This window comes from Pseudophryne corroboree, chromosome 2 (assembly GCF_028390025.1).
Source record: "Pseudophryne corroboree isolate aPseCor3 chromosome 2, aPseCor3.hap2, whole genome shotgun sequence".
NCBI classification, from domain to species: domain Eukaryota; kingdom Metazoa; phylum Chordata; class Amphibia; order Anura; family Myobatrachidae; genus Pseudophryne; species Pseudophryne corroboree.
The window spans coordinates 807,568,886-807,596,177 of record NC_086445.1 but is presented as its reverse complement, the minus strand read 5'-3'; the positions used below and the strand labels follow the sequence as shown (position 1 = coordinate 807,596,177).

The following is a 27,292-nucleotide window of genomic DNA, read 5'->3' as shown; positions in this document are numbered from 1 at the left end:
GCCACTGCAAGCCAGAGAGAAAATTTGGGAAGTATTTAACTGATCAGCAGAACACCGCCTCCTGTCCAATGGAAGCACCGAGGGAGGGCAGAGGACTCAAAGTTTCTTGTGGGGCTGGAACATTACACATCATCAGAAAGCCAGGACCTTATCTGTATATCACAAATTGACTTGGGTCCTGATTTTTAATTGTTTTGGGCATATTTAGAATTACACATGATAATTAGTAATAGCATAAGCAGAATATGACATACATTAAATTAGTTAAATGTAAAGAGAAAACTAAATATACAGTACCTCGTTTATAGGTTGTATTATTTTCTGTTTTAAATATTTATTAAAAATTACACAAGTCCTTTTTTGCTTGTTTCACTTTTTTTCTTCTCTATCATCTATTTTTTTTTTATTCATTCATTCATTCATTCATTCATTCATTCATTCATTCATTCATTCATTCATTCATTCATTCATTCAAGTTCGGCTTCTTTGTGTACATTTTTATTTTACTAAGATGCCAAATTCTGCCATGAGATAGCTCCACTGTTGTTTACTGTTGTCTGGATGCTAGCTCAATATAATGCAATCCAACTTCTGTACCTTTATGTGGGGCCCGTGACTGACAAAATACTGCCTGCATCACCCCCTCGCAGCTCCAGCCACACCTCCCGCTCCTCCTGCAGCCCCCACAGCTTACCATTCCTACCATTCTGGGTGCTGGTTGTTCAAGTTGGAAAGCTGAAGGCAGGAGCCAGAGTTCGCTCGTCAGTTCCTGATTGGCTGCCAGTCCCCAAGTTCTGATTGACTCGCAGTTGGCGCTAAATTCAAAATGACACTGGCTCTGTCCCTCCATGGCTGTCTGCCGGTAACCAGCTGGTGGCCTGGCTCTGATACACACTGTTTCCACCCCGGCCTCCTCTTGGTCCAGGCTCAGGATTGAAGTACCGGCTGTCTTGCCTGATGGCGGTCTTGAATGCCAGACTTAATAGCACATGTCGTTGGTAGTACTACCATTTGAAAGAAGTCCATAAAACATGGACGTACACTCATTTACTATTTAAATAACTTGTTTTATTTATTCCTAATCTATATGTGAGTTTCTCATAGCGCTGTGTTTTACAGATCATTGCAGTGTATTTTAGCTATTGTAAATGCAAACTGTGCAAAAAAAAGAACCACCGGTACTTCCAAGGTAATGCTCACTATTAGTGACATTTATAAACGTGGTTCACAAATAAATGTGCAAAAAACGTCCACTAGCCGTTCTATGGTAATGCGCACGTCCCTACTCCACCACAGGATATAGGTGGTCATTCCGAGTTGATCACAACCAGCAACTTTTTGCTGCTGCTGCGATCTACTAGTACACGCCTACGGGGGAGTGTATTTTAGCTCAGCAGGGCTGCGATCGCTTGTGCAGCCCTGCTATGCTAAAAAAATTTCAAGCAAAAGAAGACCAGCCCTATACCTACTTACCCTGTGCGACGATCCCTGCGATGCTGGAGCCGGCTTTGACGTCAGACATCCGCCCTCCGTTCTTCTGGACACGCATGCGCTTTACTCACCACTCCCTGAAAACGGCTCCAAATGGTCCGGATCCGCCCTGGAACGCCTTCTTCCTTTCAATCTTCTTTGCGGTCGGCTTTGCGACCGCTTCCTTTGTAAGTCGCGACGTAATGGTCGCCGGGCAACATAGCGCACGCGCACTGCGGCTGCCGCGCATGCACATTCTGCACCTGTTCGCACCGCAGCGATAAACCGCTGCGTGCGAACGGGTCGAAATGACCCACATAGTACAGAGGTGACCAAGCCTTGTCTGTGACACAGGCATCCAGAGTAGTGTGGGAAGCATTTACTATTTACTAGTTACTGTCTGATATGCTCAATAAACAAAATGTCTTACAATACAATGTATATTATAAGCATGTAGTAAACAATTCTGCTTCATTTTGGATCCATGTTGAGGTTTTTGCTAATTTTTAACAATCTGAATAATTTATAATTACTGTGTATTTTAGAGGTTTGTGCTGAAACGATTTTATCACCTGAACAGTTACCATGTTGTCCACAAGTGCCTGAATCACACCCAGTGCCAGTGTTCACATAGCTGGGTAATTATTTGTAACTTCGCATAGGCAAAAAATTCTGAAAACCTCTACGCAGCATTAGTGATGAGCGGGTTCGGTTCCTCTGAATCCGAACCCGCCCGAACTTCAGTTTTTTCTTCACGGGTCCGAGCGACTCGGATCTTCCCGCCTTGCTCGGTTAACCCGAGCGCGCCCGAACGTCATCATCCCGCTGTCGGATTCTCGCGAGACTCGGATTCTATATAAGGAGCCGCGCGTCGCCGCCATTTTTCACACGTGCATTGAGAGTCATAGGGAGAGGACGTGGCTGGCGTCCTCTCCGTTTAGAGAAGAGAGAGACACAGTAGAGACGAGAGAGACACAGTATTTTGGGGAGCATTATTACTATTAGGAGGAGTACTACTATACTACTTGCTGAAGTGATATAGATTAGATAGTGTGACTGTGTATTGTATTAATTATCTGACTTGTGGGGGAGACACTGACAGTGGGGAGCAGTTAGAGTCTGAGAGCAGGACTCAGGAGTACATATAACGTACAGTGCACACTTTTGCTGCCAGAGTCAGTGCCACACTGCCATTGTTGTGACCACACTGACCACCAGTATAATAATATATTTTGTGATTGTCTGCTTAGGACTCGGAGTACTAGTTGCAAGTTGCAACGTGACCTGACCACCAGTTTAATAATCAATCACCACCAGTTTAATATATATATATAATTGTATATAATATATATATATATATATATATAATATTGTATACCACCTACCCGTGGTTTTTTTTTTTTTCATTCTTCTTTATACATACTACTATAGTAGCTTACTGTAGCAGTCTGCGGTGCTGCTGACCTGACAGTGTCCAGCAGGTCCGTCATCAGTCATTACATAATAAATATATATAGTACCTGTCCGGCTGCAGTACTAGTGATATTATATTGATTTCATCTCATTATCAATAATTTATCATCCAGTCTAGACTCTATATTAGCAGCAGACACAGTACGTTAGTCCAGGGCTGTAGCTACCTCTGTGTCGGCACTCGGCAGTCCATCCATAATTGTATACCACCTACCCGTGGTTTTTTTTTTTCTTTCTTCTTTGTACATACTACTATAGTATAGTAGCTTACTGTAGCAGTCTGCGGTGCTGCTGAGCTGACAGTGTCCAGCAGGTCCGTCATCAGTCATCATTACCTAATAAATATATTATCTACCTGTCCGGCTGCAGTACTAGTGATATTATATATACATACATATATATATTGATTTCATCTCATTATCAATCATCCAGTCTATATTAGCAGCAGACACAGTACGTTAGTCCACGGCTGTAGCTACCTCTGTGTCGGCACTCGGCAGTCCATCCATAATTGTATACCACCTACCCGTGGTTTTTTTTTTTCGTTCTTCTTTGTACATACTACTATAGTATAGTAGCTTACTGTAGCAGTCTGCGGTGCTGCTGAGCTGACAGTGTCCAGCAGGTCCGTCATCAGTCATCATTACCTAATAAATATATTATCTACCTGTCCGGCTGCAGTACTAGTGATATTATATATACATACATATATATATTGATTTCATCTCATTATCAATCATCCAGTCTATATTAGCAGCAGACACAGTACGTTAGTCCACGGCTGTAGCTACCTCTGTGTCGGCACTCGGCAGTCCATCCATAATTGTATACCACCTACCCGTGGTTTTTTTTTTTCTTTCTTCTTTGTACATACTACTATAGTATAGTAGCTTACTGTAGCAGTCTGCGGTGCTGCTGAGCTGACAGTGTCCAGCAGGTCCGTCATCAGTCATCATTACCTAATAAATATATTATCTACCTGTCCGGCTGCAGTACTAGTGATATTATATATACATACATATATATATTGATTTCATCTCATTATCAATCATCCAGTCTATATTAGCAGCAGACACAGTACGTTAGTCCACGGCTGTAGCTACCTCTGTGTCGGCACTCGGCAGTCCATCCATAATTGTATACCACCTACCCGTGGTTTTTTTTTTCTTTCTTCTTTGTACATACTACTATAGTATAGTAGCTTACTGTAGCAGTCTGCGGTGCTGCTGAGCTGACAGTGTCCAGCAGGTCCGTCATCAGTCATCATTACCTAATAAATATATTATCTACCTGTCCGGCTGCAGTACTAGTGATATTATATATACATACATATATATATTGATTTCATCTCATTATCATCCAGTCTATATTAGCAGCAGACACAGTACGGTAGTCCACGGCTGTAGCTACCTCTGTGTCGGCACTCGGCAGTCCATCCATAATTGTATACCACCTACCCGTGGTTTTTTTTTTCTTTCTTCTTTGTACATACTACTATAGTATAGTAGCTTACTGTAGCAGTCTGCGGTGCTGCTGAGCTGACAGTGTCCAGCAGGTCCGTCATCAGTCATCATTACCTAATAAATATATTATCTACCTGTCCGGCTGCAGTACTAGTGATATTATATATACATACATATATATATATTGATTTCATCTCATTATCATCCAGTCTATATTAGCAGCAGACACAGTACGGTAGTCCACGGCTGTAGCTACCTCTGTGTCGGCACTCGGCAGTCCATCCATAATTGTATACCACCTACCCGTGGTTTTTTTTTTCTTTCTTCTTTGTACATACTACTATAGTATAGTAGCTTACTGTAGCAGTCTGCGGTGCTGCTGAGCTGACAGTGTCCAGCAGGTCCGTCATTAGTCATCATTACCTAATAAATATATTATCTACCTGTCCGGCTGCAGTACTAGTGATATTATATATACATACATATATATATTGATTTCATCTCATTATCATCCAGTCTATATTAGCAGCAGACACAGTACGGTAGTCCACGGCTGTAGCTACCTCTGTGTCGGCACTCGGCAGTCCATCCATAAGTATACTAGTATCCATCCATCTCCATTGTTTACCTGAGGTGCCTTTTAGTTGTGCCTATTAAAATATGGAGAACAAAAATGTTGAGGTTCCAAAATTAGGGAAAGATCAAGATCCACTTCCACCTCGTGCTGAAGCTGCTGCCACTAGTCATGGCCGAGACGATGAAATGCCAGCAACGTCGTCTGCCAAGGCCGATGCCCAATGTCATAGTACAGAGCATGTAAAATCCAAAACACCAAATATCAGTAAAAAAAGGACTCCAAAATCTAAAATAAAATTGTCGGAGGAGAAGCGTAAACTTGCCAATATGCCATTTACCACACGGAGTGGCAAGGAACGGCTGAGGCCCTGGCCTATGTTCATGGCTAGTGGTTCAGCTTCACATGAGGATGGAAGCACTCAGCCTCTCGCTAGAAAACTGAAAAGACTCAAGCTGGCAAAAGCACCGCAAAGAACTGTGCGTTCTTCGAAATCCCAAATCCACAAGGAGAGTCCAATTGTGTCGGTTGCGATGCCTGACCTTCCCAACACTGGACGTGAAGAGCATGCGCCTTCCACCATTTGCACGCCCCCTGCAAGTGCTGGAAGGAGCACCCGCAGTCCAGTTCCTGATAGTCAGATTGAAGATGTCAGTGTTGAAGTACACCAGGATGAGGAGGATATGGGTGTTGCTGGCGCTGGGGAGGAAATTGACAAGGAGGATTCTGATGGTGAGGTGGTTTGTTTAAGTCAGGCACCCGGGGAGACACCTGTTGTCCGTGGGAGGAATAGGGCCGTTGACATGCCTGGTGAAAATACCAAAAAAATCAGCTCTTCGGTGTGGAAGTATTTCACCAGAAATGCGGACAACATTTGTCAAGCCGTGTGTTGCCTTTGTCAAGCTGTAATAAGTAGGGGTAAGGACGTTAACCACCTCGGAACATCCTCCCTTATACGTCACCTGCAGCGCATTCATAATAAGTCAGTGACAAGTTCAAAAACTTTGGGCGACAGCGGAAGCAGTCCACTGACCAGTAAATCCCTTCCTCTTGTAACCAAGCTCACGCAAACCACCCCACCAACTCCCTCAGTGTCAATTTCCTCCTTCCCCAGGAATGCCAATAGTCCTGCAGGCCATGTCACTGGCAATTCTGACGAGTCCTCTGCTGCCTGGGATTCCTCCGATGCATCCTTGCGTGTAACGCCTACTGCTGCTGGCGCTGCTGTTGTTGCTGCTGGGAGTCGATGGTCATCCCAGAGGGGAAGTTGTACTCGTAAGCCCACTTTTACTACTTCCACCAAGCAATTGACTGTCCAACAGTCCTTTGCGAGGAAGATGAAATATCACAGCAGTCATCCTGCTGCAAAGCGGATAACTGAGGCCTTGGCATCCTGGGTGGTGAGAAACGTGGTTCCGGTATCCATCATTACTGCAGAGCCAACTAGAGACTTGTTGGAGGTACTGTGTCCCCGGTACCAAATACCATCTAGGTTCCATTTCTCTAGGCTGGCGATACCGAAAATGTACACAGACCTCAGAAAAAGAGTCACCAGTGTCCTAAAAAATGCAGCTGTACCCAATGTCCACTTAACCACGGACATGTGGACAAGTGGAGCAGGGCAGGGTCAGGACTATATGACTGTGACAGCCCACTGGGTAGATGTATGGACTACCGCCGCAAGAACAGCAGCGGCGGCACCAGTAGCAGCATCTCGCAAACGCCAACTCTTTCCTAGGCAGGCTACGCTTTGTATCACCGGTTTCCAGAATACGCACACAGCTGAAAACCTCTTACGGCAACTGAGGAAGATCATCGCGGAATGGCTTACCCCAATTGGACTCTCCTGTGGATTTGTGGCATCGGACAACGCCAGCAATATTGTGTGCGCATTAAATCTGGGCAAATTCCAGCACGTCCCATGTTTTGCACATACCTTGAATTTGGTGGTGCAGAATTTTTTAAAAAACGACAGGGGCGTGCAAGAGATGCTGTCGGTGGCCAGAAGAATTGCGGGACACTTTCGGCGTACAGGCACCACGTACAGAAGACTGGAGCAACACCAAAAACGCCTGAACCTGCCCTGCCATCATCTGAAGCAAGAAGTGGTAACGAGGTGGAATTCAACCCTATATATGCTTCAGAGGTTGGAGGAGCAGCAAAAGGCCATTCAAGCCTATACAATTCAGCCCGATATAGGAGGTGGAATGCACCTGTCTCAAGCGCAGTGGAGAATGATTTCAACGTTGTGCAAGGTTCTGCTGCCCTTTGAACTTGCCACACGTGAAGTCAGTTCAGACACTGCCAGCCTGAGTCAGGTCATTCCCCTCATCAGGCTTTTGCAGAAGAAGCTGGAGACATTGAAGGAGGAGCTAACACGGAGCGATTCCGCTAGGCATGTGGGACTTGTGGATGGAGCCCTTAATTCGCTTAACAAGGATTCACGGGTGGTCAATCTGTTGAAATCAGAGCACTACATTTTGGCCACCGTGCTCGATCCTAGATTTAAAACCTACCTTGGATCTCTCTTTCCGGCAGACACAAGTCTGCTGGGGTTCAAAGACCTGCTGGTGAGAAAATTGTCAAGTCAAGCGGAACGCGACCTGTCAACATCTCCTCCTTCACATTCTCCCGCAACTGGGGGTGCGAGGAAAAGGCTCAGAATTCCGAGCCCACCCGCTGGCGGTGATGCAGGGCAGTCTGGAGCGACTGCTGATGCTGACATCTGGTCCGGACTGAAGGACCTGTCAACGATTACGGACATGTCGTCTACTGTCACTGCATATGATTCTCTCCCCATTGAAAGAATGGTGGAGGATTATATGAGTGACCGCATCCAAGTAGGCACGTCACACAGTCCGTACTTATACTGGCAGGAAAAAGAGGCAATTTGGAGGCCCTTGCACAAACTGGCTTTATTCTACCTAAGTTGCCCTCCCACAAGTGTGTACTCCGAAAGAGTGTTTAGTGCCGCCGCTCACCTTGTCAGCAATCGGCGTACGAGGTTACTTCCAGAAAATGTGGAGAAGATAATGTTCATTAAAATGAATTATAATCAATTCCTCCGTGGAGACATTGACCAGCAGCAATTGCCTCCACAAAGTACACAGGGAGCTGAGATGGTGGATTCCAGTGGGGACGAATTGATAATCTGTGAGGAGGGGGATGTACACGGTGATATATCGGAGGATGATGATGAGGTGGACATCTTGCCTCTGTAGAGCCAGTTTGTGCAAGGAGAGATTAATTGCTTCTTTTTTGGTGGGGGTCCAAACCAACCCGTCATTTCAGTCACAGTCGTGTGGCAGACCCTGTCACTGAAATGATGGGTTGGTTAAAGTGTGCATGTCCTGTTTATACAACATAAGGGTGGGTGGGAGGGCCCAAGGACAATTCCATCTTGCACCTCTTTATTCTTTAATTTTTCTTTGCGTCATGTGCTGTTTGGGGAGTGTTTTTTGGAAGGGCCATCCTGCGTGACACTGCAGTGCCACTCCTAGATGGGCCAGGTGTTTGTGTCGGCCACTAGGGTCGCTTATCTTACTCACACAGCTACCTCATTGCGCCTCTTTTTTTCTTTGCATCATGTGCTGTTTGGGGAGTGTTTTTTGGAAGGGCCATCCTGCGTGACACTGCAGTGCCACTCCTAGATGGGCCCGGTGTTTGTGTCGGCCACTAGGGTCGCTTATCTTACTCACACAGCTACCTCATTGCGCCTCTTTTTTTCTTTGGGTCATGTGCTGTTTGGGGAGTGTTTTTTGGAAGGGCCATCCTGCGTGACACTGCAGTGCCACTCCTAGATGGGCCCGGTGTTTGTGTCGGCCACTAGGGTCGCTTATCTTACTCACACAGCTACCTCATTGCGCCTCTTTTTTTCTTTGCGTCATGTGCTGTTTGGGGAGGGTTTTTTGGAAGGGCCATCCTGCGTGACACTGCAGTGCCACTCCTAGATGGGCCCGGTGTTTGTGTCGGCCACTAGGGTCGCTTAGCTTACTCACACAGCTACCTCATTGCGCCTCTTTTTTTCTTTGCGTCATGTGCTGTTTGGGGAGTGTTTTTTGGAAGGGCCATCCTGCATGACACTGCAGTGCCACTCCTAGATGGGACCGGTGTTTGTGTCGGCCACTAGGGTCGCTTATCTTACTCACACAGCTACCTCATTGCGCCTCTTTTTTTCTTTGCGTCATGTGCTGTTTGGGGAGTGTTTTTTGGAAGGGCCATCCTGCGTGACACTGCAGTGCCACTCCTAGATGGGCCCGGTGTTTGTGTCGGCCACTAGGGTCGCTTATCTTACTCACACAGCTACCTCATTGCGCCTCTTTTTTTCTTTGCGTCATGTGCTGTTTGGGGAGGGTTTTTTGGAAGGGCCATCCTGCGTGACACTGCAGTGCCACTCCTAGATGGGCCCGGTGTTTGTGTCGGCCACTAGGGTCGCTTAGCTTACTCACACAGCTACCTCATTGCGCCTCTTTTTTTCTTTGCGTCATGTGCTGTTTGGGGAGTGTTTTTTGGAAGGGCCATCCTGCATGACACTGCAGTGCCACTCCTAGATGGGCCCGGTGTTTGTGTCGGCCACTAGGGTCGCTTATCTTACTCACACAGCTACCTCATTGCGCCTCTTTTTTTCTTTGCGTCATGTGCTGTTTGGGGAGTGTTTTTTGGAAGGGCCATCCTGCGTGACACTGCAGTGCCACTCCTAGATGGGCCAGGTGTTTGTTTCGGCCACTAGGGTCGCTTAGCTTACTCACACAGCTACCTCATTGCGCCTCTTTTTTTCTTTGCGTCATGTGCTGTTTGGGGAGTGTTTTTTGGAAGGGCCATCCTGCGTGACACTGCAGTGCCACTCCTAGATGGGCCCGGTGTTTGTGTCGGCCACTAGGGTCGCTTAGCTTAGTCATCCAGCGACCTCGGTGCAAATTTTAGGACTAAAAATAATATTGTGAGGTGTGAGGTATTCAGAATAGACTGAAAATGAGTGGAAATTATGGTTTTTGAGGTTAATAATACTTTGGGATCAAAATGACCCCCAAATTCTATGATTTAAGCTGTTTTTTAGTGTTTTTTGAAAAAAACACCCGAATCCAAAACACACCCGAATCTGACAAAAAAAATTCGGTGAGGTTTTGCCAAAACGCGGTCGAACCCAAAACACGGCCGCGGAACCGAACCCAAAACCAAAACACAAAACCCGAAAAATTTCAAGTGCACACAAAGGGGGATACGGTCATTATGTCGACCACACTTAGGTCGACAGTCATTATGGCGACCACTATTGGTTGACATGCATTAGGTCAACATGGTCACTAGGTCGACATTTACTAGGTTGACGTGGAAAAAGGTCGACATGTGTTTTTCTATTATTTTTTTTTCATTATTTGAACTTTTTCATACTTTACGATCCACGTGGACTAAGAATGGGAATACTAACCTAACCTTGCCTGAAGCATTGCGAGTGAAGCGAGCCATGAGAGGGGACACGGTGCACTAATTGGGGTTCCCCGTCACTTTACAATGAAAACGACACCAAAAAAAGTAAAAACTCATGTCGACCTTTTTCCATGTCAACCTTAAATCCGCATCTAATGTGTGGAATTCATAGGTTACCCCACATGTCAAGCCCCAGAGGATGCATTTAAAACATATTTAGAAAAAGTGGGCCGTGTGGCGTAGAATAGCTCTGGGCTGAGCTTTAGTAAACCCTGTGGCTAATTGAATCTGCCTCTTATCTTATATAAAGCTGTGCATACGCTATACAAATATCTGTCAGATCTGGCTGGTTGCAATGAAAATCTGGTAATGGCAAATGACAATCGACCATTTGCTCCCAATCATTCGAAAACGGACAAAAACTGTCGTTCATACAAATTTCTCATCCAATACCAGATTTTCATTCCAACCAGCCAGATCTGCCAGATAAGGGTGCTTACCTATATCTCTGTAATTTTCTTTCAGGTTATATATAAACTCCTATAATCAGACGAATGGGTGTTGGGCCAAAGTGAAGGAAACTTCAAAGAACTAAACAGAAAAAATGAAATAAACATGAGCTTCTCAGTGATTACTTTTTATCAAACTGTTAATTAGCATCTACTGCAATAAGGTGCAACTTTTACAAATATTTGACACATTTTAGTGTTTAACACATTTCAGTCTGGCTCTCACTATGTTATAAATAATTTCCACCTAAATTCGCTATGTGAAAATATAAATGTCCATGCAAATGTACCATGTTTCTCCGATAAGAGCATGTCACGGCTTATGCTATTACCCTGCTTCCCGTTCAGGTCCTCCACAGATAATGCACATGCGCAGTGATTAAGTGTCATAAGCGTCATCAGGGACCAGTGGAGGTGGTTCTAGTTCATTCCAGCACTTGGTAAATCAGAGGGATCTGCTTTTTAATTGGAAATGGAGGGGCCTCAGCAGATATCAGATGGGATATAGTTGGCATCCCGGTAGTTAGGTTGCTGGCGGTCAGCAGACCGGCACTGTAATCCTGACACTGCTGAGAATACCGAAGCTGGAATTCCGACAGTCAGCATCTGGAAAGTAAGTATACCGGGGAGGGTTAGTATTAGGCTGTGTGGGAAGGGGGCAGTTAGGGTTAAACACTAGGGGAGGGTTAGGGTTAGGCTGTAAGAGCAGAGGGTTAGGCATTAGGATTGGAAGGCTAGGGTTAGGCAGCGGGTACGGGAGGTTAGGGGGAGGGGAGGGGTGGGGTTAGCATACTGACTAAAAAGTGGCGGGATTCTCACAGTCAGGATACCGCCGTTGGTATTCTGACCAACGGCATCCTCACTGTCAGGATCCCTTTCCCAACCCTATCAGACATGTGAAATCCTGTGGATACTTAATATACGTATATTATAATTAATATCCCGCAATTGTTTTTAATAAATACACCCCTAAATGACCTTTGACATTAGTGGTTTTCTTTGACAAACTTCACCTGTGATACTTTACACCTGTTAAACACATTACTGCTACTGCCTACCCATTCCTCTTAAGCAACCTTCCTCCAGAGTGATATTGGTTAATAAAGGTTTAATGAGCGGTAACATCCAATGTCATGCATGGCAGGATCTGATGTTTCTTGAGCTGCTCACAGTCAGTCAGTTGTCCACTTTTCTTTAAAACAATACAAGAGCACAGTAAAAAAAAAACAAAAAACATTCCTAATTTGTGGCAGGTAGCTGTACAACAGTAAAGTGAGAAGAGCAGGGGCAAATGCATTTCATAGTCATGAACATGGCCACCATCAGTAGGGATCTGGGGGCACAACTGTCCCGAGCCAGGTCGCTTTGACAGCGAGTGAAGTGCCGGGTTGCATGCCGCCCGCGCCACCCACCGTTGCCCGCTACTTAGAGGTCTACGTATTGAAAATGTCCCTTCCAAAATGGTATCCTCGGAGTAGACAGTTATTTTAAATGCTAGAGGGGTCGGCAGACATTTTAGGAGGGACATTTTCAAAAGGTTGAAAGGGGCAGGTGCGAACAGTGGCCCCCGCCGGGACCACATAACCGTGGTGGCGGAGGCCGAGGGGGGTGGTTACCCTGACAATGAGCAAAACTCCTGATAATGAGCAGAACCTCTGAGAGCAGGTACTGTGGCATAGGACATTTTTACTATGTGGGCATAATATGATGACAGGGGCATAACTGTGGGGGCATAGTATGGTGAAAGGGTCATTACTGTGGGGGCATAATATAATGTCAGGGGCATTACTTTGTGGGGCATAACTGTAGTGTTGTTCAGAGTATGTGCACAGGAATATATATATATAAAGTTTACCCACTTTGTGTCATAGCAGAATCATGCCCTGCTACACTCGCAGCGCAAATCTAAAAGATCTTTTGGTTAATTTAAAAGTGATATCACGGAATTTAAAACAAACACTCCAGTAGCCCCTAATTTTCTAAGCCGGAAGCAGTGCCGTAACTAGGTATTTTAGCACTGTGTGCAAGAAACGGCATTGGCGCCCCACCCACGCAAGACAGGAGCAGTGCACGCCGTAGGCGCGCAAAAAATATATAGGGATGTGGCTTCATGGGGAAGGGGCGTGGCCACAAAAGAATGCGATAGTAGTCTATGTATAGTAGTCTCCTCTCCATTATTCAAATTACGCTGCACAATAGCGCTACTACACCAGGTAGAGCTCCTTTTTACACATTACAGCAGACGGCGTGCCTTTTTACACATTACAGCAGATGGCGTGCCTTTTTACACATTACGGCAGATGGTGTCCCCCTTTTTACACATTACGGCAGACAGCGTCCCCCTTTTTACACATTACAGCAGACAGCGTCCCCATTTTACACACTACGGCAGACCGCATCCCCCTTTTTACACATTACGGCAGACAGCATCCTCCTTTTTACAGATTACGGCAGGCAGTCCCCCTTTTTTACACATTACTGCAGGCAGTCCCTCCTTTTTACACATTACGGCAGACAGCGTCCCCTTTTTACACATTACGGCAGACAGCGTCCCCCTTTTTACACATATTTCGGCAGACAGCGTCCCCTTTTTACACATTATGGCAGGCAGTCCCTCTTTTTTTACACATTACTGCAGGCAGTCCCCCTTTTTTACATATAACTGCAGGCAGTCCCCCCTTTTTACATATTACGGCAGGCAGTCCCCCCTTTTCACACATTACGGCAGGCAGTCCCCCTTTTTTACACATTACTGCAGGCAGTCCCCCCTTTTTACACATTACGGCAGGCAGTCCCCCCTTTTTACACATTACGGCAGGCAGCCCCCACTTTTTACACATTACGGCAGGCAGTCCCCCCTTTTTACACATTACGGCAGGCAGTCCCCCTTTTTTACACATTACAGCAGGCAGTCGAGAGAGAGAGAGAGAGTGTTATACTCACCACCATCGTGCGCCTCTCCTCTCCACACCTCTTCCGTCTTCCTTCGCTGCGTTGCGCTCTTGGCAGCGCAGGGCATTGTGAATGGCCTGGGGGCGGGCTGGGAGAGACGTCATCTCTCCCAGCACGCGGGGGGAGCAAAGGGGGAGCTGTAGCGCTGCCCAGCTACCTATGTGAGTGGTAGCCGGGCAATGCAGCTGGGGGCCGGCCGGTGACAGGGAGAAGCGGCCAGGACACCTCAGAGCAGCGGCGGTGATAGCGGTGGCCCGGCGGGTGTTGCTAGTGGTCCTGCGCCTCCAGCGCATCTGCGCTATGTGCAAGGCACCACTAACACACACCTAGTTACGGCGCTGGCCGGAAGCCAGGATGTTTTAAATATCTTGGCTGTACAACCTGCAGCTTCATGCTGACAGGGGACCACATCTCCCACCCACATACAGGGAAAAAGATCCCCATAAAAGGGCCGCTTACGTGTAATTCAACATACGTAATTTATGTGCTTATCTGTCCTTGTAGTCTTTACTACATAGGAAAATCACATTGCCAGTTCAAGGAAAGGATGGCCCAACATCGTTCAGCCATCTGGGCTGCGTTGCAATCAGGTAACAGTGAGCAACCCGTGGCGCGCCATTTTGCCCTGACTAAGCATTCGGTGTCCTCTCTACGATACAAAATAGTTGATCAGGTTCCTGTGTCGTTGCGAAGGGGTAACAGAGCTAAGAAGCTCCTACAGCTAGAATTGAGGTGGATTTATAAACTTAGCACCATCCACCCAAAAGGATTGAGGGGTAGATTTATTAAGCTCGGTGAAGTGATAAAGTGGAAGGTGATAAAGGAACAGCCAATCAGCTCCTAACTGTCATTTTTCAAACCCAGTCTGTGACATGGAAGTTAAAATCTGATTGGCTGGTCCTTTATCACCTTCCACTTTATCACTTCACCGAGCTTAATAAATCTGCCCCTGAATGACAGTTTGGGGTTAAATTGTTGCCTCTAAAGGGGGTAGCTCCATGGTGAGCGGTATAGTTCACATGGGGTTCAGCAGTAGACAATGTTGTTACAGCAGGATTGATCCAGATAAATTGTGGACCTGGAGGGGTTAGCTAAATTTCTAGAGATTCTAGAGAAAATGTAGTTTTTAATAGATTGTGAGATCTTTATTGGAGTGGTTATACACTTACCTATTTTTCAATATATGAGAAAGTAGTGATATTTGTCAATGCAGTCGCTTTTTTGTTCACTATGTCTCACACCTGTGTATATATAAAAAATTTTTCAGGTGTGTCTTAAAGTCTCAATTGTCATAGCACTATATATCCATACACTGTTTTATATAGACATTGGGGGTCATTCCGAGTTGATCACTCGCTAGAAGATTTTAGCAGCATTGCACACGCTAGGCCGCCGCCCTCTGGGAATGTATCTTAGCTTAGCAGAATTGCGAACGAAAGATTAGCAGAATTGCGAATAGAAATTTCTTAGCAGTTTCTGAGTAGCTCGAGACTTACTCCTACACTGCGATCAGCTCAGCCGGTTTCGTTCCTGGTTTGACGTCACAAACACGCCCTGCGTTCGGCCAGCCACTCCCCTGTTTCTCCAGACACTCCCGAGTTTTATCCTGGCACGTCTGCGTTTTTCTGCACACTCCCAGAAAACGGTCAGTTTCCGCCTAGAAACACCCACTTCCTGTCAATCACACTCCGATCATTTCAACGATGAAAATTCTTCGTTCGGACGTGAGTAAATCTACTAAGTTTTGTGCTAAAATACTTAGCGCATGCGCACTGCGTACCATGCGCATGGACATTTTTGCCTTAATCGTTCCGTTGCGAAAATCGGCAACGAGCGAACAACTCGGAATGACCGCCATTATGTCATAATATAGAGTAAATGTGCACTCGAGATGGCCGCAGGCGGTACCTCGTTGTATGTTATGTCACTAGTTGTGTGTACTGTTACCATAGTGATCACTAACATGTTTCTATGCCAACAGCCACTGCGGGGCACCTTCCTTAGGGGTCAAGTCCCAGCGTATACAAAGGGACGAAACGCGTTGGTTATTCGCCGTCACTCCGCTCTCCTGAGATAACACTTAGATAAGCTTTTAATGTTTATTTATGATGTACGAGTCCATCCATATGTTTTGTCTTTTTTTGTGAATGTATTAAATATTTTTTTAAACGGAATTACACTATTAGAGGCTTTTCTTCCTATATGGGAGTATTCCCTAATTTTAAGGCACCCCATATTGATGGTTGACTAACAAGGAAAACTTCAAATACAGTGCAGTGTTAAACGTGAGTGCATTTTATGAGTAGAAATAATACTCCTTCCCAGGGCCGGTGCAAGGTTTCTAGACACCCTAGGCAATGCTGAACAATATCGCCCCTGCTCCCTCTAATACCCCAGTGCCCAGCTGTTCACGTACATAATTGACTCCTTTAAATATATAATTTTTTATATTTATTAATAATGTAAATTATATAAATAATGATACTATAACAGTAATAACAATAACATTAACACTGTCTACAAGACCACCATGTAATACTAAGGGCGGGATGTAATGAAGTCTGAATTCGGTAGCCGTGCGCAATGCCGGCCAAACCCAGACTTTTTTGAAAGGGGCAATTATGTACAAAGCATAGTTTAGCTTGTACATGATTGCCCCTTTAAAAAAAAATCTGAGTTTGTCCGGCATCACATACGGGCGCTTGACTTGAACTTTATTATATCCCGCCTAAGAGCATTTAAATGACCAACATAAAATACGGAGAACATTTAAGTGAACGCCAGACAATACTATTAGCATTACTGTGACCACCATACAATATTGACAGCATTTAAGCGACTTACCCACAATACTAATTACCCTGTGCAGCAAGGAAGGAAGGGGAGGAGGGAGCAACAGGCAGCGCTTGCTGCATCACAGCATCTGACATGTCATGTGACGGTCAGTACTGTGTGTGGCCAGTCTGCCCCGTACCTGAGAGAGTAGATTTGCAGGGGCAAAGTGTGAGGATAGTGGCAGCTGCGGCCGGTAAGCCCTGCAGCCATCGCTATCATCATGTAGATGGAAGATGTCTCATTCAAATCCTTCATTTTTGTGGTAGGAGGATCTAGTGGCACCCCCATGGTGCTGGCGCCCTTAGGCAGCTGCCTAAAGCTGCCTAATGGTAGCACCGGCCCTACTCCTTCCCTATTTAAACACTGTAGATTGGTGTTGCACCCTTAACAAATGGTAATTGAGCACATTACCTATATGGGTCATTGTACCTGACTACAAATATAATAAAAGCACTCCAGCACTTTATTGCACGTAGCCACTTTTTACAGTATTTTGCACAAACTCAGCACGAAGTCACTATTAAGAGCATATTACTGACACATTGCTCTACATATTCACACATACAGTATATACTCCTCACACGGATCCGGACGGATGCAAGAGGAAAAGGAGCACGCACAAGGGGAACCCCTGATGTAAAGGCACCCTGTACAAAGCAGTTGATCATTCTATATCTGGTACGCATATTAAGTTGTCATTTAAGGATTCCTTGGTGAACCACTTTTAAACACTGAAGGTGCGACTGAATTACCATTAGAACATTTGTTTTGGTCCATCTTGGATTTGGACTACCCTGAATTTTGGTTGCGACACCAAACCAATTGGGAGTGTTTATTGGCCCTCATTCCGAGTTGTTCGCTCGGTATTTTTCATCGCATCGCAGTGAAAATCCTCTTAGTACGCATGCGCAATGTTCGCACTGCGACTGCGCCAAGTAACTTTACTATGATGAAAGTATTTTTACTCACGGCTTTTTCTTCGCTCCGGCGATCGTAATGTGATTGACAGGAAATGGGTGTTACTGGGCGGAAACACGGCGTTTCAGGGGCGTGTGGCTGAAAACGCTACCGTTTCCGGAAAAAACGCAGGAGTGGCCGGGGAAACGGTGGGAGTGCCTGGGCGAACGCTGGGTGTGTTTGTGACGTCAACCAGGAACGACAAGCACTGAAATGATCGCACAGGCAGAGTAAGTCTGGAGCTACTCTGAAACTGCTAAGTAGTTAGTAATCGCAATATTGCGAATACATCGGTCGCAATTTTAAGAAGCTAAGATTCACTCCCAGTAGGCGGCGGCTTAGCGTGTGTAACTCTGCTAAATTCGCCTTGCGACCGATCAACTCGGAATGAGGGCCATTATTATTATCATTATTAGTATATGATGTTTCATTAGTCACTGGTTTCTTGTTTTATGTAGATATCGACCAGAAAATATCCCCTTAGGAGGTATTAAGGTGTACGATATCAGGTTGTAGCGCTATTTGCACTTTTCTTACATACACACATATATATATATATATATATATATATGTGCAAACATCCGGCACTAACTTCTGCTTACTGCGTGAGTAATAGCTCCGGTGCCCTCCAGGGGTTCAGCGTCCCAGCATATAGAAGCGTAATGGCGGCACTCAGAGACTTGTGTAGAGCTTACAAAATGCTATTTATTTCAACGTTTCGGGCTCCAGCCCGTCGTCAGGAACAAACAATCAAGACTGTGCAATACATACAATACTTATATACCCTCCCCAACATAGACATAATTACCTGATCAGTCGCAGCTGAGCGTCCCCTTGCCCGCGTCTGCTGCTGCATCGGAAGGTCTCAGGGTTACCGGTCGTCTCAGTAGTGACGTCAGGAGCGTGCGCCGTCCTCCAATGGCGTACCGCCGTCATCGCCTGCCTGTTACCTAGGCAACCTGTCCGGCTACTTTTGGACCCTTAGCTGTACGCTCCGGTTGCCGCTGATTGCTTTCATGGATTCCCCGTCACTTCCCTGCTGCTGACGACATTAGAGGGGGCTCGTTCGCAGCGACCAATCAGATTTCATCACAACATAATATACCCGTGATCTGAAAAAACAAACATATTAAAAACATTTTAAAACAAAGGCTATTCAAACGTATTCTAATTAGGGTGGAGTAAAGAACAAGTTACATAGCTAAGAATGAGGCTATATGTAATAGAGAATAACAGCTCCCTAAACGAGAGTTCCTTGCAAATTCTCCTCTAATGGATAAAGGAAGAATTAATTAAGTATGTATCTACAAAAAGCATTGTAGACCCAAGGAATCATTTAATCCCCTTGGGGCTAATGTCTCCAATGTATGAATCCATTTACTTTCTAATTGGAGTAGCTTTTTCTTCCTGTTTCCACCTCTCAGATTCAATGGCACATGATCGATCAGTTTTATTTTGATGCTGGCTATACTGTGATTAGCCTCAGCACAGTGTCTAGCCACTGGCTGGTCACTAGTCCCGGACTCAAGTGCTGCTCTAATGGCGGACCGATGTCCTGCCATTCTTTCCCTGAATTGTCTTTCTGTCTTGCCCACGTAGTTAAGACCACAAGGACAAGACAGAATGTAAATGACAAATTTACACCTCACATGTACCACCAAATTTGTCATTTACATTCTTTTTGTAGATACATACTTAATTAATTCTTCCTTTATCCATTAGAGGAGAATTTGCAAGGAACTCTCGTTTAGGGAGCTGTTATTCTCTATTACATATAGCCTCATTCTTAGCTATGTAACTTGTTCTTTACTCCACCCTAATTAGAATACGTTTGAATAGCCTTTGTTTTAAAATGTTTTTAATATGTTTGTTTTTTCAGATCACGGGTATATTATGTTGTGATGAAATCTGATTGGTCGCTGCGAACGAGCCCCCTCTAATGTCGTCAGCAGCAGGGAAGTGACGGGGAATCCATGAAAGCAATCAGCGGCAACCGGAGCGTACAGCTAAGGGTCCAAAAGTAGCCGGACAGGTTGCCTAGGTAACAGGCAGGCGATGACGGCGGTACGCCATTGGAGGACGGCGCACGCTCCTGACGTCACTGCTGAGACGACCGGTAACCCTGAGACCTTCCGATGCAGCAGCAGACGCGGGCGAGGGGACGCTCAGCTGCGACTGATCAGGTAATTACGTCTATGTTGGGGAGGGTATATAAGTATTGTATGTATTGCACAGTTTTGATTGTTTGTTCCTGACGACGGGCTGGAGCCCGAAACGTTGAAATAAATAGCATTTTGTAAGCTCTACACAAGTCTCTGAGTGCCGCCATTACGCTTCTATATATATATATATAGGCACTCGCTTTTCCAGCTCATAGGAAAAACAAAAAACAGCCAGCACTCACGGTTTTGATGAAAAAAGTGAAGAGGATTTATTCCATATCAGGATAGTAGGTGTACAAACAGGCACAGCCCAACAGCTGTTTCGACACAGGTAGGTCTTCCTCAGGGGCTATCAGAGCAGTGTGTGGCATGGGGATTTATGCATGAAATGGCGACAAAACCAACAAAATCAAACCAGCCAATCGGCAGAGAGGGGGGCGGGACGAATCATGTATGCAGATCGCCCGACTCCCCTGCTCCGTGGCTGAATTGCACAAGTAAACAAAAGCCGGCGCCGTCCCTAGCAACGGCTCTGGTGCGCTGTGTGCAGGAAGGGGGATGCCAGTGCAATCACCACTGCGCAAGCACAGGGGACTGGGGCACAAAGAGTGAATGCATGCAAAAGTGAATCAGAACATCGGGAAGGGAAAATAAAGTCTTTTAAGTCCGCTGCAACAGATTGAATAAATACATGAAAGAAAAATATTTAATCCAAAGGGAAAAATAAATAAATGTATTGCGCTATAAGCCACTAATGTCCATGGTACACAAAGATCTAAAGAACACTGCGGGCATAACATAGACCAAAGGGTCTAGATAAATGTGGCCCGCTCACGATACAGGCCAAAAATGCCAACATTGATATTGATACTCACTAGAAAATATCGATGACCACATGGGAAGCGCCCAACACAGCAATTACAGCGGAGGACAAAGGACAAACATAGAGAAAGCCAGAGAAGTGAAAAGATGTGACGGGACGCAAAGTGCATCCCTGTGAGCCGCACACCAAAGTGTGTGCGAGGAAAAGTAGAAGTAACTAAATGTAATATATATAGATAAAACAGTTAAGAATATTAAAGAATATATAAGCAGGGTTGTGCCTAAGGGAGGAGGAATGTAGTGGTGGGCATGAGAAACTAAAGATGCGGGAGGAGAGCACTGGAAGCGTGGTGGTTTCAGGCCAAGCGTGGTATACAAATAGAAATTACAGCACCCAGTATTCCCAGGTTGTCTCCAGAGCTGGTACTGACTGGGCCCAACACTGCTTAGTTTCCAAGATCGGACGGGATTGGACGTCATCCAGTGTGGTGTGGCTGTAGAAAACATTAAGATAACCCCAACATAGGCCCCATAGTCACCATCTGCAGCCAGGCAATAAACAGGACGATGCCTGTAGTAGCAGAAGAATGCCCACAACCATGAGGAAAAAATGAGTGCACAACCCATGTGGATAGTAATGAACACACGGCGGTGTCCAAGGAACAGAAAATATATCATACAGGACACACGGCGGTGTCTATGAAAATGAAACAAACAAGAGCAAAAAATAAATAAATCACTTCACAAAAAGCAACCCAATCGAAATTCCTCATTGAGACCATAAGGAGTCAGAGTCTGTAGTCTATGGATCCACTGTAGTTCTCTTTGGAGTAACAGCCTGTCTCGGTCCCCACCGCGTTGGAGTGGTGGTATCTGGTCTATGATGCAGCATCTGAGTTGGTTAACTGTATGCTTTGCTTCTTTAAAGTGTCTTGCTACTGGTAAATTCACGAAGTCTCTCGCAGAATCAGTGGAAGAGAGACATTTTTTGATGGAGGAACGATGTTGACTGAGTCGTTCCTTAAGCATTCTGCTAGTCTTCCCAACGTATAGACGATTGCATGGACATTTGAGCACATAGACCACAAACCGGCTATTGCAATCCAGACACTGCTTGATTGAGTACTCCTTCTTGTCAGATGGATTGGTGAAGCGGTTGCCTAGTAACAGAAATGAACAATTGGAGCATCCCGTACATCTATATACCCCTGGTTTCTTTGTGAGCCAGTTGGATGTTCTGTTAGTTTTTCTTTGCGAAAAATCGGTCTTCACAAGAAGATCCTTCAGGTTAGGACCCCGTCTGTAGGCAAATCTTGGCAACAGAGAAAGTTCCTTAGTGAGCACCGGATCAGTAGCAATCAGGTGCCAATGTTTCCGGATCTTGTTGCGGATAAAGCCTGAGGCTGTGGTGAACATACTACTGAAGTTCAGTCTATCTCGTTCCATGTTAGCTGGATGAATTTTTTTGTGCAAAGCATCTTCTCTCTTGATCTGTCCGATCCTTAATAAAGCGTCATCAATTTCCTTCCTGGGATAGCCTCTGTCAAGAAAACGTTGACACATGGACCCTAGTGCACCTGAAATGGCATTGGGGTCTGAGGTGATGCGAATCACCCTCAATAATTGTGAAAAAGGTAGTCCTCGTTTGAGCGGAGCTGGATGGAAGCTGGAATGTAACAGCAAAGTGTTCCTATCTGACTCCTTGCTGTAAATGTAAGTCCGAAGTTTATTGTCCTCCTTTATGATGGAAACATCCAAAAAATTGATGTGTGTTCTGCTGAAGGTTAAACTAAATCTGATTGATCCTGGAATTGAGTTCAATTCATCAATAAAGGCTAGTAAATTTTCTTCGCTGCCTTGCCAAAGGAAAAATAAATCGTCAATGTAACGAACATAAAAAGACAAAAATTGACCAAAACGCGGATTACCAGAAATGTGCACCAGCTCGTAGGCCGCCATGAATATGTTGGCGTAAGAAGGCGCCATATTCGAACCCATGGCGGTCCCCTGTTTCTGTAAATAAAAACAACTCTCAAAAAGAAAATAATTCTTATTAAGAATGACATCAATGAGCAGTAGCAAAAACGACACAGGTGGGCCAAAATATGCATCATTGTCCGTTAGGAGTTCTCTGCATGCTTCAATACCTTGTGAATGTGGAATGTTTGTATAAAGACTTGAAACATCGAGGGTCACCATCAGGGTGTCACTGGTGATATTGCGTACTGAGTCAAGTTTCCTCAAAAAATCGGATGAATCTTCGATGAAGCTGGCTGTTCGTTTAACCAATGGCTGCAAATAAAAATCAACTAGTTGAGATAATGGTTGACAGAGGGACCCTCTGGCTGATATGATGGGTCGACCTGGAGGCTGGGAGAGAGATTTATGAATTTTGGGGAGAGTGTACAAAAAAGGTATCTTGGGGTGTGCCGTAGTCAAAAATTCTGCTGTCTTGTTGTTAATGTATCCATTATTGAGACCCACCTGTATGATGGAGTCAATCTCAGATTTGTAACATCCTGTGGGATCATGACCAAGTTTGTGGTAACATGTAGTGTCTGCCAATTGATTGTTCGCTTCCATAATGTAGTAATCATAATCCAATAACACAATGCCACCACCCTTGTCGGCGGCTCTGATGACTAATTTCGTGTCACTCCGAAGGGCCTCAATGGCCTTTCTCTCACCCATCGTGATATTATGATGGGAAAGCTTTTGTTTGGAAACAAAAGGTACGGTGTCTCTCTTGAGAATCCTCATAAAGGTCTGTATTGAAGGATTAACAGAAGGAGGATCGAAGGTGCTAGGTTTCTTCAGCGGGCAAGACTCAACTGGCGTAGCTGTAGGTTCAGAGTCCGTATTATTATTAGAAAAAAAGTCTCTGAGTCGCAATTGTCTGCCCAGTTTATACAGATCCACATTCCATTTAAATTCGTCCTGTGTTAAAGTAGGAATAAATGAGAGACCTTTGTTGAGTATGGAAAGTTCATCAGGGGTGAGGGAATGCTTAGAAAGATTAAATACCACTGTTTCTAGTTGAATTTTGGTTGACGTCTTCTTTCTTTTTCTCCCACCTCGACGGGTGGGTATAAGGGGTTTTTTGGAGGTCGTCTGTTTCTAGCTGATCTAGAGAGAAAAGTGGTGTTCTGGCCTGAGGTAGAAGGAACATCAGAGTCACTAGCTGAGGTGTGTGATTGACTATCAATGTCAGTAAATGGTTGTTGAGTTCTTTTCCCACGTTGATATGCGGGTCTGAACCTTCTCGGCTCACTGCGAGAGTACCAGGGAAAAACCCTGTTCTCTTTATAGTCTAATTTGACTTGCTTATATTTATTTTTCTTAAACTTAAGCAAATCTCCCTTAAATTTCTCAATATCCCTGTTAAGTTTGGATAAAAGATCGCATTCAGGAGTTTGGATGGCTTTATAGAGATCAGAGGTCTCAAGATCCAAGATGTCTTTCTTAATATTTTCTAAATCAGAACCTGCTTGTTCAATCACTAAAAGCATTAAGTCGAAAGAACATTTATTAAGTATGTTGCACCACTTAGTGCAGAAATCGTTGTTATGTCTACCAAGCGTTGGCTGGTTGTGTAGCCTAAAGCCCCTCGGGATAAATTGTTCCTTATAATATTGTGACAGGGTAAGGCCATGGAGATGCAATTCAATCTCCCTTTTCTTTAACCTTAGCAAATCGCTTGTAAATTCATCTGGACTATCCTGATGGAATGCCAGAGAATCAGTGTCAACAAATAGGATCCTTTCTGCATCCGCAGTGTCAAATTGTAATGTAGACGTGAGTTCCTTGTTTGTTGACATTTGAAAAGCCTACAGTGTTGTGCGAGGGCCAGTGGTGTTGAACTGGGAAGCCCCCTAGGCAACTGTATTGTACATAATGAACAAAAAACAACCCCAATCTAAAATTGGAGAAAAAATACTTGTCCGGAAAAAGAGAGTACATATAAACTCTACAGGGAAGGTGCAAGTCTGGTAATCAAAATTACAAAAAAACAAAAATGACAGCACTCTAAACCATAATACACAATGCAGCGTTGGTGCAAGGCAGTAAAACGATATATAGGCACTCGCTTTTCCAGCTCATAGGAAAAACAAAAAACAGCCAGCACTCACGGTTTTGATGAAAAAAGTGAAGAGGATTTATTCCATATCAGGATAGTAGGTGTACAAACAGGCACAGCCCAACAGCTGTTTCGACACAGGTAGGTCTTCCTCAGGGGCTATCAGAGCAGTGTGTGGCATGGGGATTTATGCATGAAATGGCGCCAAAACCGACAAAATCAAACCAGCCAATCGGCAGAGAGGGGGGCGGGACGAATCATGTATGCAGATCGCCCGACTCCCCTGCTCCGTGGCTGAATTGCACAAGTAAACAAAAGCCGGCGCCGTCCCTAGCAACGGCTCTGGTGCGCTGTGTGCAGGAAGGGGGATGCCAGCGCAATCACCACTGCGCAAGCACAGGGGACTGGGGCACAAAGAGTGAATGCATGCAAAAGTGAATCAGAACATCGGGAAGGGAAAATAAAGTCTTTTAAGTCCGCTGCAACAGATTGAACAATTTGCACAAAAAAATTCATCCAGCTAACATGGAACGAGATAGACTGAACTTCAGTAGTATGTTCACCACAGCCTCAGGCTTTATCCGCAACAAGATCCGGGAACATTGGCACCTGATTGCTACTGATCCGGTGCTCACTAAGGAACTTTCTCTGTTGCCAAGATTTGCCTACAGACGGGGTCCTAACCTGAAGGATCTTCTTGTGAAGACCGATTTTTCGCAAAGAAAAACTAACAGAACATCCAACTGGCTCACAAAGAAACCAGGGGTATATAGATGTACGGGATGCTCCAATTGTTCATTTCTGTTACTAGGCAACCGCTTCACCAATCCATCTGACAAGAAGGAGTACTCAATCAAGCAGTGTCTGGATTGCAATAGCCAGTTTGTGGTCTATGTGCTCAAATGTCCATGCAATCGTCTATACGTTGGGAAGACTAGCAGAATGCTTAAGGAACGACTCAGTCAACATCGTTCCTCCATCAAAAAATGTCTCTCTTCCACTGATTCTGCGAGAGACTTCGTGAATTTACCAGTAGCAAGACACTTTAAAGAAGCAAAGCATACAGTTAACCAACTCAGATGCTGCATCATAGACCAGATACCACCACTCCAACGCGGTGGGGACCGAGACAGGCTGTTACTCCAAAGAGAACTACAGTGGATCCATAGACTACAGACTCTGACTCCTTATGGTCTCAAATAGGAATTTCGATTGGGTTGCTTTTTGTGAAGTGATTTATTTATTTTTTGCTCTTGTTTGTTTCATTTTCATAGACACCGCCGTGTGTCCTGTATGATATATTTTCTGTTCCTTGGACACCGCCGTGTGTTCATTACTATCCACATGGGTTGTGCACTCATTTTTTCCTCATGGTTGTGGGCATTCTTCTGCTACTACAGGCATCGTCCTGTTTATTGCCTGGCTGCAGATGGTGACTATGGGGCCTATGTTGGGGTATCTTAATGTTTTCTACAGCCACACCACACTGGATGACGTCCAATCCCGTCCGATCTTGGAAACTAAGCAGTGTTGGGCCCAGTCAGTACCAGCTCTGGAGACAACCTGGGAATACTGGGTGCTGTAATTTCTATTTGTATACCACGCTTGGCCTGAAACCACCACGCTTCCAATGCTCTCCTCCCGCATCTTTAGTTTCTCATGCCCACCACTACATTCCTCCTCCCTTAGGCACAACCCTGCTTATATATTCTTTAATATTCTTAACTGTTTTATCTATATATATTACATTTAGTTACTTCTACTTTTCCTCGCACACACTTTGGTGTGCGGCTCACAGGGATGCACTTTGCGTCCCGTCACATCTTTTCACTTCTCTGGCTTTCTCTATGTTTGTCCTTTGTCCTCCGCTGTAATTGCTGTGTTGGGCGCTTCCCATGTGGTCATCGATATTTTCTAGTGAGTATCAATATCAATGTTGGCATTTTTGGCCTGTATCATGAGCGGGCCACATTTATCTAGACCCTTTGGTCTATGTTATGCCCGCAGTGTTCTTTAGATCTTTGTGTACCATGGACATTAGTGGCTTATAGCGCAATACATTTATTTATTTTTCCCTTTGGATTAAATATTTTTCTTTCATGTATTTATTCAATCTGTTGCAGCGGACTTAAAAGACTTTATTTTCCCTTCCCGATGTTCTGATTCACTTTTGCATGCATTCACTCTTTGTGCCCCAGTCCCCTGTGCTTGCGCAGTGGTGATTGCGCTGGCATCCCCCTTCCTGCACACAGCGCACCAGAGCCGTTGCTAGGGACGGCGCCGGCTTTTGTTTACTTGTGCAATTCAGCCACGGAGCAGGGGAGTCGGGCGATCTGCATACATGATTCGTCCCGCCCCCCTCTCTGCCGATTGGCTGGTTTGATTTTGTTGGTTTTGTCGCCATTTCATGCATAAATCCCCATGCCACACACTGCTCTGATAGCCCCTGAGGAAGACCTACCTGTGTCGAAACAGCTGTTGGGCTGTGCCTGTTTGTACACCTACTATCCTGATATGGAATAAATCCTCTTCACTTTTTTCATCAAAACCGTGAGTGCTGGCTGTTTTTT

The 27,292-nt window shown here is 45.1% G+C and overlaps 2 pseudogenes; one reads left to right on the top strand and one right to left on the bottom strand.

Annotated features, from left to right (window-relative positions):
- Positions 1 to 21,026: 21,026 nt before the first annotated feature.
- On the bottom strand, positions 21,027 to 21,146 carry LOC135052102 (5S ribosomal RNA; annotated as a pseudogene).
- A 5,044-nt stretch (positions 21,147 to 26,190) lies between these two features.
- Positions 26,191 to 26,310, top strand: LOC135052101 (5S ribosomal RNA; annotated as a pseudogene).
- The last annotated feature ends 982 nt before the right edge of the window (positions 26,311 to 27,292 follow it).